The following is a 12,172-nucleotide window of genomic DNA, read 5'->3' on the forward strand; positions in this document are numbered from 1 at the left end:
TAGTGTTCCACTTAAGTACTGGGGGACGTTAATCAGTTGTTGTTATATTGAGAAGCTATACTATGTTGTCCAATATCTTTATATTCCAGTTTTCCTGCACTGTTGTTGATTTTGCTACTGTTATTGTCGCTATTGTTGCTAATGTTGTTAATCTAGATATCTTTTATAAATGGATCTTGATAATAAAGACATGGGTACTTTGATTGGGCAGCATTTTTCTGATACAGGCGCACCGTTTGAACGGTGATATTTTCTATTATACATTCTCGTTATGTTTTTGAATAAATTCCCTGCTATATTTCAGGAAAATGTCACCCAAGAAAGCTACCCAGGAAATAGTAGTAGTTTTGTTGAGGGTCCAGCTATAAATGAAATTCTAGATTTGCTGTGCCAGCAGCAATAATAACAACTACAGTTAATTCAACAAATTCAGCAGCAGCAACATCAGCAAAGAGAGCCAAACCAAACTACTAGTTTTAAGTCCTTACAGCCTCTTAAGCCCCCAGAGTTTAAGGGCGAAGTGGACCCTGTTACTGCCAGAAATTGGTTTAAGAAAATGGAAAAGGCTTTTACCCTCACTCAAGTAAGTGATGATCTTAAGACAGATTATGCGAGCTATTTTCTTAAGGGTGAAGCAAATTATTGGTGGGAATCCACTCGTGCGTTGGAAAGAGAAGGTCTGGTTTCTTGCACCAGATTTACAAAATTGTTCATGGAGAAGTATTTTCCAGATTATATACAGAATCAGTTGGAAGTCGAGTTTTTAGAATTGAAATAAGATGAAAGGAGTGTGTTAGAGTATGAGGCCAAGTTTACGGAATTGGGCCAATTAGTTCCTGAGTATGTAATTACGAAAACCCATAATACAAGGAGATTTCAGCAAGGGGTGAAGCCTGAAATTCACAGTGGAGTTGTGGCATTGCAACTCAAGACATATCGTTCCGTAGTTCAGGCCGCTCTAGTAATTGAAAGTGATAAGAAGTTGGCCATCAAGTAAAAGGGTGATAAGAAGAGGAAGTCTGAGGGTGTTATCGACAAGGCGGATCAAGGAGAATTCAGCCGCAAGTTTCAGAAACGGTTTGGCCGAGATAGGAATAAAAGATTTAGGAGACAAAGTTTCTCCCAGGCTACACCTAGTGCTACTTCAGTTTCTTCTACTCTAGCCCAGTCAGTCAAGTCGGCAGTGGATTGTAAGTCATGTGGAAGGAGACACAGTAGTTCATGCAAAAAGGATGTTCAATGTTTCAAATGTGGTCATAAGGGTCATTATGTGTCGGAATGCAAGCCAGAAAATCCAAGAGTTACTTGTTACAACTGTGGAGAGGTTGGGGATATTATGAGGAGCTGTGGAACAACTACTCAAGGGACTGCATCCCAAGGACCAACATCCAGCACCGCCAGGGCCAGAACTTTTAAAATGACCAAGATATCCAATGCTTAGGACTCGGACGTAGTTGCAGGTACGTTTATTCTCAACTCTGTACCTGTTAAAGTTTTATTTGATTCAGGAGCATCTAAGTCCTTCTTATCAAAGAAATGTGTGAATAAAATGAATTTGATGTTGGGCGACTTAGTCGAGCCCTTGACCATAGAAGTGGCCAATCAGGATAGAGTTTCAGTGAGTCAACTCTGTCTTAAGTGTCAATTAGAAATCCACGTGCATAATTTTTTGGTTAATCTGATACCCTTCGAGCTAAGAGGGTTCAATGTGATTTTAAGAATGGATTGGTGTTCCCAACATAAGGCAAATATTGACTGTAAGAAAAAGAAGATTGTGATGTTTACAGAGGTTAACATTGGGGTGAATTATCAAGGATAAAGGAAAGAAAAGAAGTTCTCTCGATATTGAAGGTAAAAAAACTATTTAGACAAGGATGTGAGGCTCATTTAGCCCACCTAGTAGACATGGAGAAAGAGGTACCTAATCTGGACAAGATTCCAATAGCCAGGGAATTCCCGAACGTCTTTTCAGACGAGCTACCAAAACTGTCAGCAGATCGTGAGATTGAGTTTTCTGTTGACTTAGTACCCATAGCCAAACCAGTGTCAAAGACTTCATATTGTATGGTCCAGTGGGGATTGGAAGAATTAGTTAAGCAACTGCAGGAATTATTGGACATGGGGGATGATTAGACCAAGTGTACCCCGTAAAGTGTACCAGTATTGTATATGGAAAAGAAGAATGAACGTATGGGATTATATACCAATTATCGGAAGTTTAACAAGTTGACGAATATGAATAAGTAACCTCTATCTAGAACTGATTACTTATGTGACCTAATTTAAGGATGGTGTTATTTCTCGAAGGTTGACTTAAGATCAAGCCTGAGGACGTATCAAAGGCTGCGGTTAGAACGAGATATGGGCATTATAATTTCTTGTGATGTTATTTGGATTAGCAAGTGTACCAATCGTTTCTAAGGATTTAATGAACATGGTGTATAAGGAGTAATTGGATAAGTGTAATTGTATTTATTGATAACATCCTCGTCCATTCAAGAACTAAGGAAGACCAAGTCCAACACCTAAAGATATATCTGCGAAGGGTTGGAAAGCAGCAACTGTATTCTAAATTTCAAAAGTATGAATTCTAGTCAGAATTGATTAAGGACTACGATTATTTGATTAATCACCACCCAAGCAAGCCAACATAGTGATAGATGCCCTGAGCAGAAAGGAAAGACTGAATGCGGTTAGGATTGCTGAAGAATTAGCAAAGGAATTGGGGAAGTTAGAAATTGAAGTGCGAATACCAGGAGGTGATAAGAAGCAATTATATGAGATTACTTTCCATCCTTAACTGATGGAAAGGAATAAGAAGTGTCTGGACAAAGTAGTGGATTAAGAATTAGATAGTTTAACTGGAAAGAGAAGTTTGTACTCAAAAGGAAAGCAAGGGTATGTTTAGGTTTTCCATGAGGACATAGATTCCCAAGGTGGCTAAGCTAAAGAATGAGATTTTGAAAGAAGCCAATAGTTCCGAGTATTCTATCCACCTGGTAAACACTAAGATGTACCAGAATTTGAAGTAGAACTTTTGGTGATCATAAATATTTGGGAACTAAGTAAAAGATGAATACCGCCTACCATCCTCAGACGGATGGTCAAAGTGGAAGAATAATTTAAACGATAGCATATATGTTGAGAGTATGTGTTTTAAATTTTTAAGGAAAACTGGGACGATCCTTTGCCATTGATGGAGTTCCTATAATAATTATCATGCTAATATAGGATTGCCACCCTACGAAGCCTTGTATGGGCGTAAGTGCAGGTCCCTACCTTATTGGAATGAAGTGGGAGAAAAACAATAGTTAAGTCCTGAGTTAGTGCAGCAAACCAAAGACACAGTGGTGTTGATTCGAAAAAGATTAGAAGCAACTCAGGACAGACAGAAAAAGAATGCGGACTGACATCGAAAGGACGTGGGTATATATACATAGGGTCATTAGTACTGTTGGAAATGTTACTTTGGAAAGGATCAGCTAGATTTGGATAAAAAAAAGGAAAACTGAGTCCTAGAAAATCGGACCGTTTGAAGTATTGAGAAGAGCAAGTAAAGTCGCGTATGAGTTGGTGCTGCCGCCGCAACTGTAGCATATCTATAACGTGTTTCACATATCTTTATTGAAGTGGTATATTCCTGATTCGATTCAAGTAATTAAGTATGAACCAAACAAGCTTCATCCAAATTTGTCTTACCTCGAACGGCAAATCCAGATCCTAGATCGTGAAGATCAAGCCCTTAGGAATAAGTTTATTCCTATAATTAAAGTACTTGGAGAAATCCTTGGGTAGAAGAGTCTACTTGAGAGTTAGAGTCAAATATGTTTGACAAATATCCTCACTCGTTTAATTAGTTCAGATTCTGAGGACATAATCTTTTTAAGGGGAAGGATATAACGACTCGTATTTCTGTATTATTAAAGTGTAAATACTAAATAATTAAATAAATAAAATATGTGTATCGGTTCTGTCAACTATGTGTCGTTGTATTATTAATTGTGTGTGACTTGGTGGTGTGCGAGAATTATTTGTGTGATTAATTGTTGCGCCGTAGTATTTTATTTTTTCTTTTAAAAGTGGTTTTACTGAGGATTTATTCCCATAAATATTGACATTATCTCTAAAATCATGTTTATTACTTCATTATTTTACTAAATATTTTTCGGAATTTATAAAATTTAGAAAACAATATTTCCTCAATTATTTATCCCTAAATAAATTTCTGATTGTGTTTAAGTGTAAATTTAATATTAAATTCCAGAACATATCCAAAATTATGAAATTCATATTTTATTAAGTTTGGAATATTTCGAGAATTTTAAAATTATTTTGAAAATTTTTGGGATTAAATTTACTCACACGTTTGTTCATTAAGTTATAGAATACGAGTCTATTGCGCGATTCAGAATATTTTGGGAATTTTAATATTATTTTGGAACTATTTGGATTAATAATTATTCGTACATTGCGCCGATAATAGATTAAAACGGGGTGCGTTAGGCGTGCGGTCAATTAAAATACGACACGTGTCCAATTAATTGGACACGTGGCATGTACATAGCATAGCAGGAGATAATTCATATCATTTTGGGGAAAATAAACATTAATCTCTCTCCAGCCTCTCCAATCTCGATTCCCTCGATCTCTCCTCTCTCTTTCTATCTCGTTTCTCTCTTTAATCTCTCCCTCACTCTTCCTTCTGTGACGCTCTCCAAACCCGGGTCAGAAGTTTGGGGGTCCACAACACATTCACAATATATAAACCTGTACATAAAATATTAATTGCAATGACTCTGTTTCACATAACCACGGATTGTAACAGGTTAAAGTATGAAAACAAGCCACAATCTTAACCTTTATTACAACGTACCAAATCCCAACTAATTTAACTTACAATTAATAATGAAATCATTCTTACAATCTGACTATCTCTCTACCGCATGAAGCTTCTGCTAGCTCAATTCAACTTAACTGGAACCTTAGCCCGCACTTTGGACTGAGGAACTTCACTATCATCCATATTCTTTTCAACTGTAAAATATATAAAAGAATCACAAGGGTGCGCTAACTAGCTCAGCAAGTCATAATAGTGGTAATTGAGATTAAACAATGATCAAATGAGATGATTCAAAGGAATCAAGTTTCTTTTTAACTCATTCCATTCGGCTCCTTGGGAGTCGTTGCCAATTGCTTGAGGCCAAGATCATGGTTTGAAAAATAAAAGCAAAACACTTCCTCAAGGCCATCTTTTTCTCATGTTTTATGTGCCATATTGAGTTGAACTCTAGATTTACAAGAATCAAAGTTAAACCCTTGGCTTTAGCCACATGCAACTAGGAAACTAACCTTAAATGATGATATAGAACTAAATATAGTTGACCCTTGCTTAAAGGAGTTGAAAGGTGTAAGAAAATGGAGAAAATGAGGAAGAAAAATGAGAGTGGTGGGGGAGGTTTTGGTGCGGCCGAGAGGCAGTAGAGAGAGAAGAGAGTGGAGTGATGTGTTGGTGAAGAAAATGAGGTGAAATGAGTGTCCATGTATACAGCAATAATCACAAAACCAGATTGTGATTTTTTGATAAAAACACATGGAGAAATTTGATTACTAATATACCCATTCTTTTGTAAATAACGACTCAGTCTGTTATACCACATACGACCAGACTGTTTCAGTCCATACAATGATCGTTGAAGTTTAATGGAGTATATATGACGAGGTTTCTTGAACTCGTCCATTTTTAACCTTTCTGGGATTTTTATAAAAATTTCACTATCAAGTGAACCGTACAAGTATGCATTAACGACGTTCATAAGACGTGTTTCCAATTTTTCTTTAGATGCCATACCTAATATAAAACGAAAAGTAATTCCATCCATCACTGGCGAGTATGTCTCTTGATAATCAATGCCAGGCCTTTGAGAAAACCCGTGTGCTACAAGTCAGGCTTTATATCTCATAATTTCATTCTTTTCATTTCGTTTTCTTATGAATACCCATTTATTTCCAACAGGGTTCACACCGATTGGTGTTTGGACAACAGGTCCAAATACTTCTCTTTTACGCAGTGAATTTAATTCTGTTTGGATTGCGTCTTTCCATTTTGGCTAGTCTTTTCTTCGACAACATTCATCCACACTTTGTGGTTCATGATCAGAATTTATGTCTACATCCAATGCTGCGGAATACACAAATACATCATCAATTATGGCTTTACTTCGATCCCATAATTTTATATCATGCACATAATTTATTGAAATTTCATGATTGTTTAATCCCGTATCTTCAGGGACTGGAATCTCTTCAGGAGATAATACCACTTCAGGGGTATTTACTTCTTCTGGAGCATGTGCCACTTCGGGGGCAATTTTTTTTTATTTTTCCTTTCGTGGTGCAACATCTTTTGCACTGACCGGTCTACCACGCTTCAGGCGTGGCTTTTATTCTGTAACCAATTCTTTTGTATCTGATTTTTGAATTGTTATATCTATTCTAGCTGGAGAATTTACTACAGGTATATGAGATTTAGTTATATTTCTAGAATCGTTAAATGTGTCAGGCATTTGGTTTGCGATATTTTTCATATAAATAATTCTTTTAACTTCAAGTTCGCATTGACCGGTACGTGGATCTAGAAAATATAATCCTGACGCATTCCATGTTATGTCAGGATTAACTTTATTTGAATGTTTATCTCCCCCTAAGGGAGGAAACATAGACTCGTCAAAATGACAATCTGCATATCTTGCGGTAAATAAGTCTCCGGTTAGAGGCTCCAGATATCTAATTATAGATGTGGAATCAAAACCAACGTAGATACCTATTCTTCTTTGAGCTCCTATCTTTCGATCTTTGTGGTGGAGCAATCGGTACATATACAGCACATCCAAAAATTTTGAAGTGAGAAATATTAGGAACTTGACCAAGTACCAGTTATAGCGGAGAATGTTGGTTGTAGGAAGTTGGTCTAATCCTAATAATATTAGCAGCATGAATTATTGCGTGACCCCAAATAGATGTAGGTAATTTTGCTTTTAACAATAGCGGTCTTGCAATAAGTTGGAGTCTTTTGATAAAGGACTCAGCTAACCCATTTTGTGTATGTACATGAAGAACTGGGTGTTCAACTGAGATTCCTACAGACATGCAATAGTTGACAAAAGTTGCAGATGTGAATTCACCGACATTATCTAAACGAATTGACTTGATGCAATGATATGGGAATTGAGCTCGTAATTTGATTATTTGGATAAGTAATTTTGCAAAAGCATCATTACGAGTTGAGAGAAGACAAACATGAGACCATCTAGTTGAGGCATCGATTAATGCCATGAAATGCCTAAATGGGCCAGATGATGGGTGTGTAGGTCCACATATGTCGCCTTGGATCCCTTCTAGAAAAGTTGGGCTTTCAAGCTGAACTTTAGTAGGGGATGGTCGAGTAATCAGTTTTCCTAAAGAACATGCTGAACATGGAAGGTCATTGTTGGAAAGAACTTAAAATCTTTAAGAGGATACCAGTAGAATTCTCTATAATATGACGCATCATAGAGACCCAAGGATGACCTAATCTTTCATGCCAAAGTGTAAAAGATTTTGGATCTATGAGTTTGGAAGCAATGACATTATGTGACTCAATAGTTCTAACTTTCATCATATATAATCCTGAGGAAAGTGAGTGAAACTTTTCTAAGATTTTCTTGTTGCTAGGATTAGCGGAAGTAATAAGAAGATATTCTTTATTAGCCTCAGATGTAGTTTCGATGTGAAAATTATTGAGTCGAATATCTTTAAAACTAAGAAGATTTCTAGTAGACTTACTAGAATATAATGCATTTGGAATGTGTATGTGCGTACCATTAGGTAGGACGAAACTAGCTTTTCCAAAACCTTTGATTATATTAGATACGCTGGAAATCGTTCCGACTTGAGCTTCAGTTTTGGTTATTTGGGTAAAATATTTTTGATTCTGTAGAATCGTATGAGTTGTACCACAATCAGCAATACATATATCTTCAGAATCCATTCTGTATATAATTAAGAAATATAATTTATTTGATAAGAACATAACACACTACATAGTTCAAACAAAATAAAGCACACAATACACGCTACTATAGTAATTATATGAAACTAATCTTCAGCCTCCCATATGGGAGTTTCGTTAGGTTCATTCAGACCATTAATACTTATTCCTCCAGTTGTGATTTTCGGAAAATCATCTATGTTATTGTTGGCGAAATTTGTTTCTACCATTTTCTCTTTTGATTTTTGAGAAGATTGGTATAGCTTAACAAGATGATTTGGGGCATGACAATTACGTGTCCAGTGCCCATCCATGCCGCACCTATAGCAAATATTTTTAATTTTTCCTCCTCGTGGTGCCTTTCTTTTACTCTGTGATTCAGATTGCCACTTCCGGTGACCAGAGTTGTTATATGGACGAAAATGCCCGTGGCTCCGACCTCGTCCACGGTACCGACCTTGGCCCCGTCCACCTCTATACCCTTTTCCACGTACATTCTGCTGGAATGACATGTTATTTACTTCAGGTAATGGGGCAGATCCTGTTGGACGGGATTGATGATTCTTAATCACCAATTCATGATTTTGTTCAGCGACGAGGAGAGTTGATAGAAGATCCCCGAACTTAGTAAATTTGCGCTCCCTGAACATCTCTGCTAAGTTGATATTGTTGGGGTGAAAAGTTGATAGTGTTTTATCGATTTTTCTTTTCTCCGTAACTTTTTCACCACACATAATAAGCCTAAAACTTATTTTGAACAAAGCAGAGCTATATGTTCGGACACTCTTAAAATCCCGAAGTCTTAAATTAGCCAAATCATTTTCAGCTGCAGGTAGATAAACTAGTTTCTGGTGATCGAACATATCCTTTAGATTTTCCCATAAAATAAAGGGATCCTCGACTTCTAAGTATTTGATTTTAAATCTTCATGCATGTGGTGTCGGAGAAAAATTATAGAGGTAAAGTTTTCTTCAACCGTAGATTTATTTTCTGCCTTTATGGTATCGCTTAATTTCTTTGAACCCAAATGCAACTTTACATCTTGTACCCATGATAAATAATTATCGCCAGAAATGTCTAAGACAACGAACGACAAACTTGTAATATTTGTCATACTAAATCTGAATTAACACGAAAATTATTAAATTTTAATTCATCAATGTGAATATTACATCAAATCCTAGTTAATAGGGTGCGTTAACAAGTACGCAATAATCAATGTATATATCATTATTATCATTAATAATATAAACAAATCTATATATAAAATGACAAATGGATTTTCACCCGCCATACGAACGTCTGCGTATGCAGGTTATCTCCGACCAATAATAAATTAAAGTGGACAATCCTGCATAAGTTAGTTATGGGCAAAGTTATTATCCGATAATTATGCAATTCATAAATTAAGGTTCCCACTATATTTCGGTATTACCCAAAATTAAATGGTACCGTAAAATAATTTTAATAGGCGGTGCTCCAGCCATATATATTTAAATTATTAGTAGAGGGTGTAACCACGTCTATTTCGGTCACATATATATAAAAATTATATGTAGAGGGTGTAACTACGTCTACTTATATATATGTATATTTAAATTAAAATTATACATTCTCAGTTTCGGCAGGGTTTCGTGCTGATAACGTATTGTAAAATACTAGCTATAACAGTATTATATCGAACATTTGTAAAAGTAAATATAGCAGAAAGGGAGAAAGAGAGCAGATTAGATAGATGAAAACTGCTTGGGTGTGTTTTACATCATTCCGAAGAAGGATATTTATAGTCAAAACAAATAACATAGAATTTAATGTAATGCAAATATTTCCAAGTGTAAGTTCAGCCTTACTATTTAATATTTGAAAATAACAATCAATTTACAACATGTATCTTATTTTTATGGCAATTACATAATTTTTTAAAAAGGCAAATATATTTACTTTTATAACAATTTATAAACATGTTAATATATTTTTTAAAAGATTAAAGATATAAATTATAATTAAAAATGAAAAACAACAGGAAATGGAAAGGAATATTTAGTAGAGGGTGGGGAATGGATATTGAAGAAAAATGGGTAAACCTAAAAAAAAAGGGAAAAGGAGAATAATTAAAAGTTATGAAACAAACACTTAAAGAAATGAAATGAGTAGAAATGTTTACCTTTATTTTTATAATAATTTGGTGTCTAAGATTGAAGTGTCCGTATCTGAAATGAGTATGCTGATTGCATAAAGTTGAGGATCTCCCAAATGTAGTTGAGGATGAGAGGTTGGTTGGCAGGCAGGCAGGTGACAAACAAGATCACTCAACTAATTTATATATTGGAAGGATGATAATAAACTTCATGATACTGAGGTGTGGCAATTGGGCATCACTGGTGGACTGTTTGATCAAGTACAATATGAATTTTTGAGTTATTATTATGCCCAGGGTGAAAAGTTAAATTCTCGTGAAAACCCCGATGGTGAAATTGATTCAACAAACTATATCTCTTGATATGCTACAACTTGTACATTTATTTATTCAGGCATGTGAGGTATTCAAAGTATTGTACATTTATTTATTCAGGCATGTGAGGTATTCAAAGTAGTGTTAGCTCTTGGTTTGAAGTTTCATGTAACTTGTGGTTTGAATCTTACTGAACAACTCTTACACATAGCCATTCTAATTCGCATTCGCATGGATTGTTTGCACGTGATTACCCAAAGGGAAACTGTTGGCTTTTAACCCGTCTATTATATATATAACAGAGCAAATAGGGGTTGGATGACACAATTTAATCATATTAAAATTATTGAACTGCCCCTCATTATTGTATGTTAATAATTATTTTAATTTAATATACATGTATTAATTATCTCTAACTTAATATATTTGTATTAAGTATTATGTCTCATTATTACGTATATTTATTACTACTTGATTATTTAATAATAACAATTTATAACCATATAAATAAATTAAATACATTTTTAAGGAGAAAAATAATGGGTCTGTTTGGCTATCTAATTAAGTCAGCTTATTTACTTATAAGTCCGTTATAATTTATTGACGAGTGTTTGGCTGTCTAACTTATAAGTCGAATTTACAACTTATAAGCTGATAAGTTGAATGTTAGCAACGATATACTTTTTCTCAACTTATTTTAATTTTTTTAACTTTGATTTTAAAATAACTATTTTTTATTGTCAATCTAACTTAAAATTTACGAATTAAGATAATTATATGTAAAAGTCATTTATTTTAGTTCATTTAAGTGAAAAAAAATTATGACTTATAAGTAAAATTAACCAAACACATAGATAACTTAGATTACTTATGAGCATTCATCTACTTATCACTTGTATACTTATTTATTTTAAATCATAAGTTACTTATTTTAAGATTACCCAAACGGGCACAATATTAGCGTACGAAGATCGAAGCACAAATAGTAGAAATTATTTTTTATTCTAACAATGTGGGAACTATTATAAAAAAGCATAATTTTCATAAAATGGTTAAAACTATACATAAACAATGATTATATTGAAATTTTAAAGGTATAGACGATATAATGCATAATTTTTTTAACCGTATTAATATATAACAAATATTGAACTTTCATGCATATAAGAAAAAGGGTTGAAAAAACTCGAGGATCATTAATATTACATATACTTCGAATTGATGGGATCATTAGTCTAACAATACATACTTCCGGTCAAGATCAACAATCACGAACCTCATTTATCGCATTTTTAGCATTTAAATTCATTAGGTATTTAAATAATTATTTATTCATATTTCGGGTATTGAACACCACTACATTTCTCTATTGTTTCACCTTAATATTAAATGTCAAAAAACTTGTTTTGCATCGATATAACCACACCCCAGAAAGTCAAAAACTACTTATATCATATAAATAAGTTAATTTTATCAATTCACCTGAAAACAACACGAATACACTGCTAACAACTGTAATTAAAAACGCGCAATCTAGACATGCTCATGCATTGCACGAGTTATAAAAAATCGGTCAACTTAAACAAGTACAACTTTTACGAATATTATATATTAATTGTCTGATATAAAATAGAAAAAAGATGTATTTTACAATATAATTTATATTTCATTTATATAATATGTATATTGTTAAT

This window comes from Apium graveolens, chromosome 10, assembly GCF_009905375.1.
Source record: "Apium graveolens cultivar Ventura chromosome 10, ASM990537v1, whole genome shotgun sequence".
NCBI lineage: Eukaryota > Viridiplantae > Streptophyta > Magnoliopsida > Apiales > Apiaceae > Apium > Apium graveolens.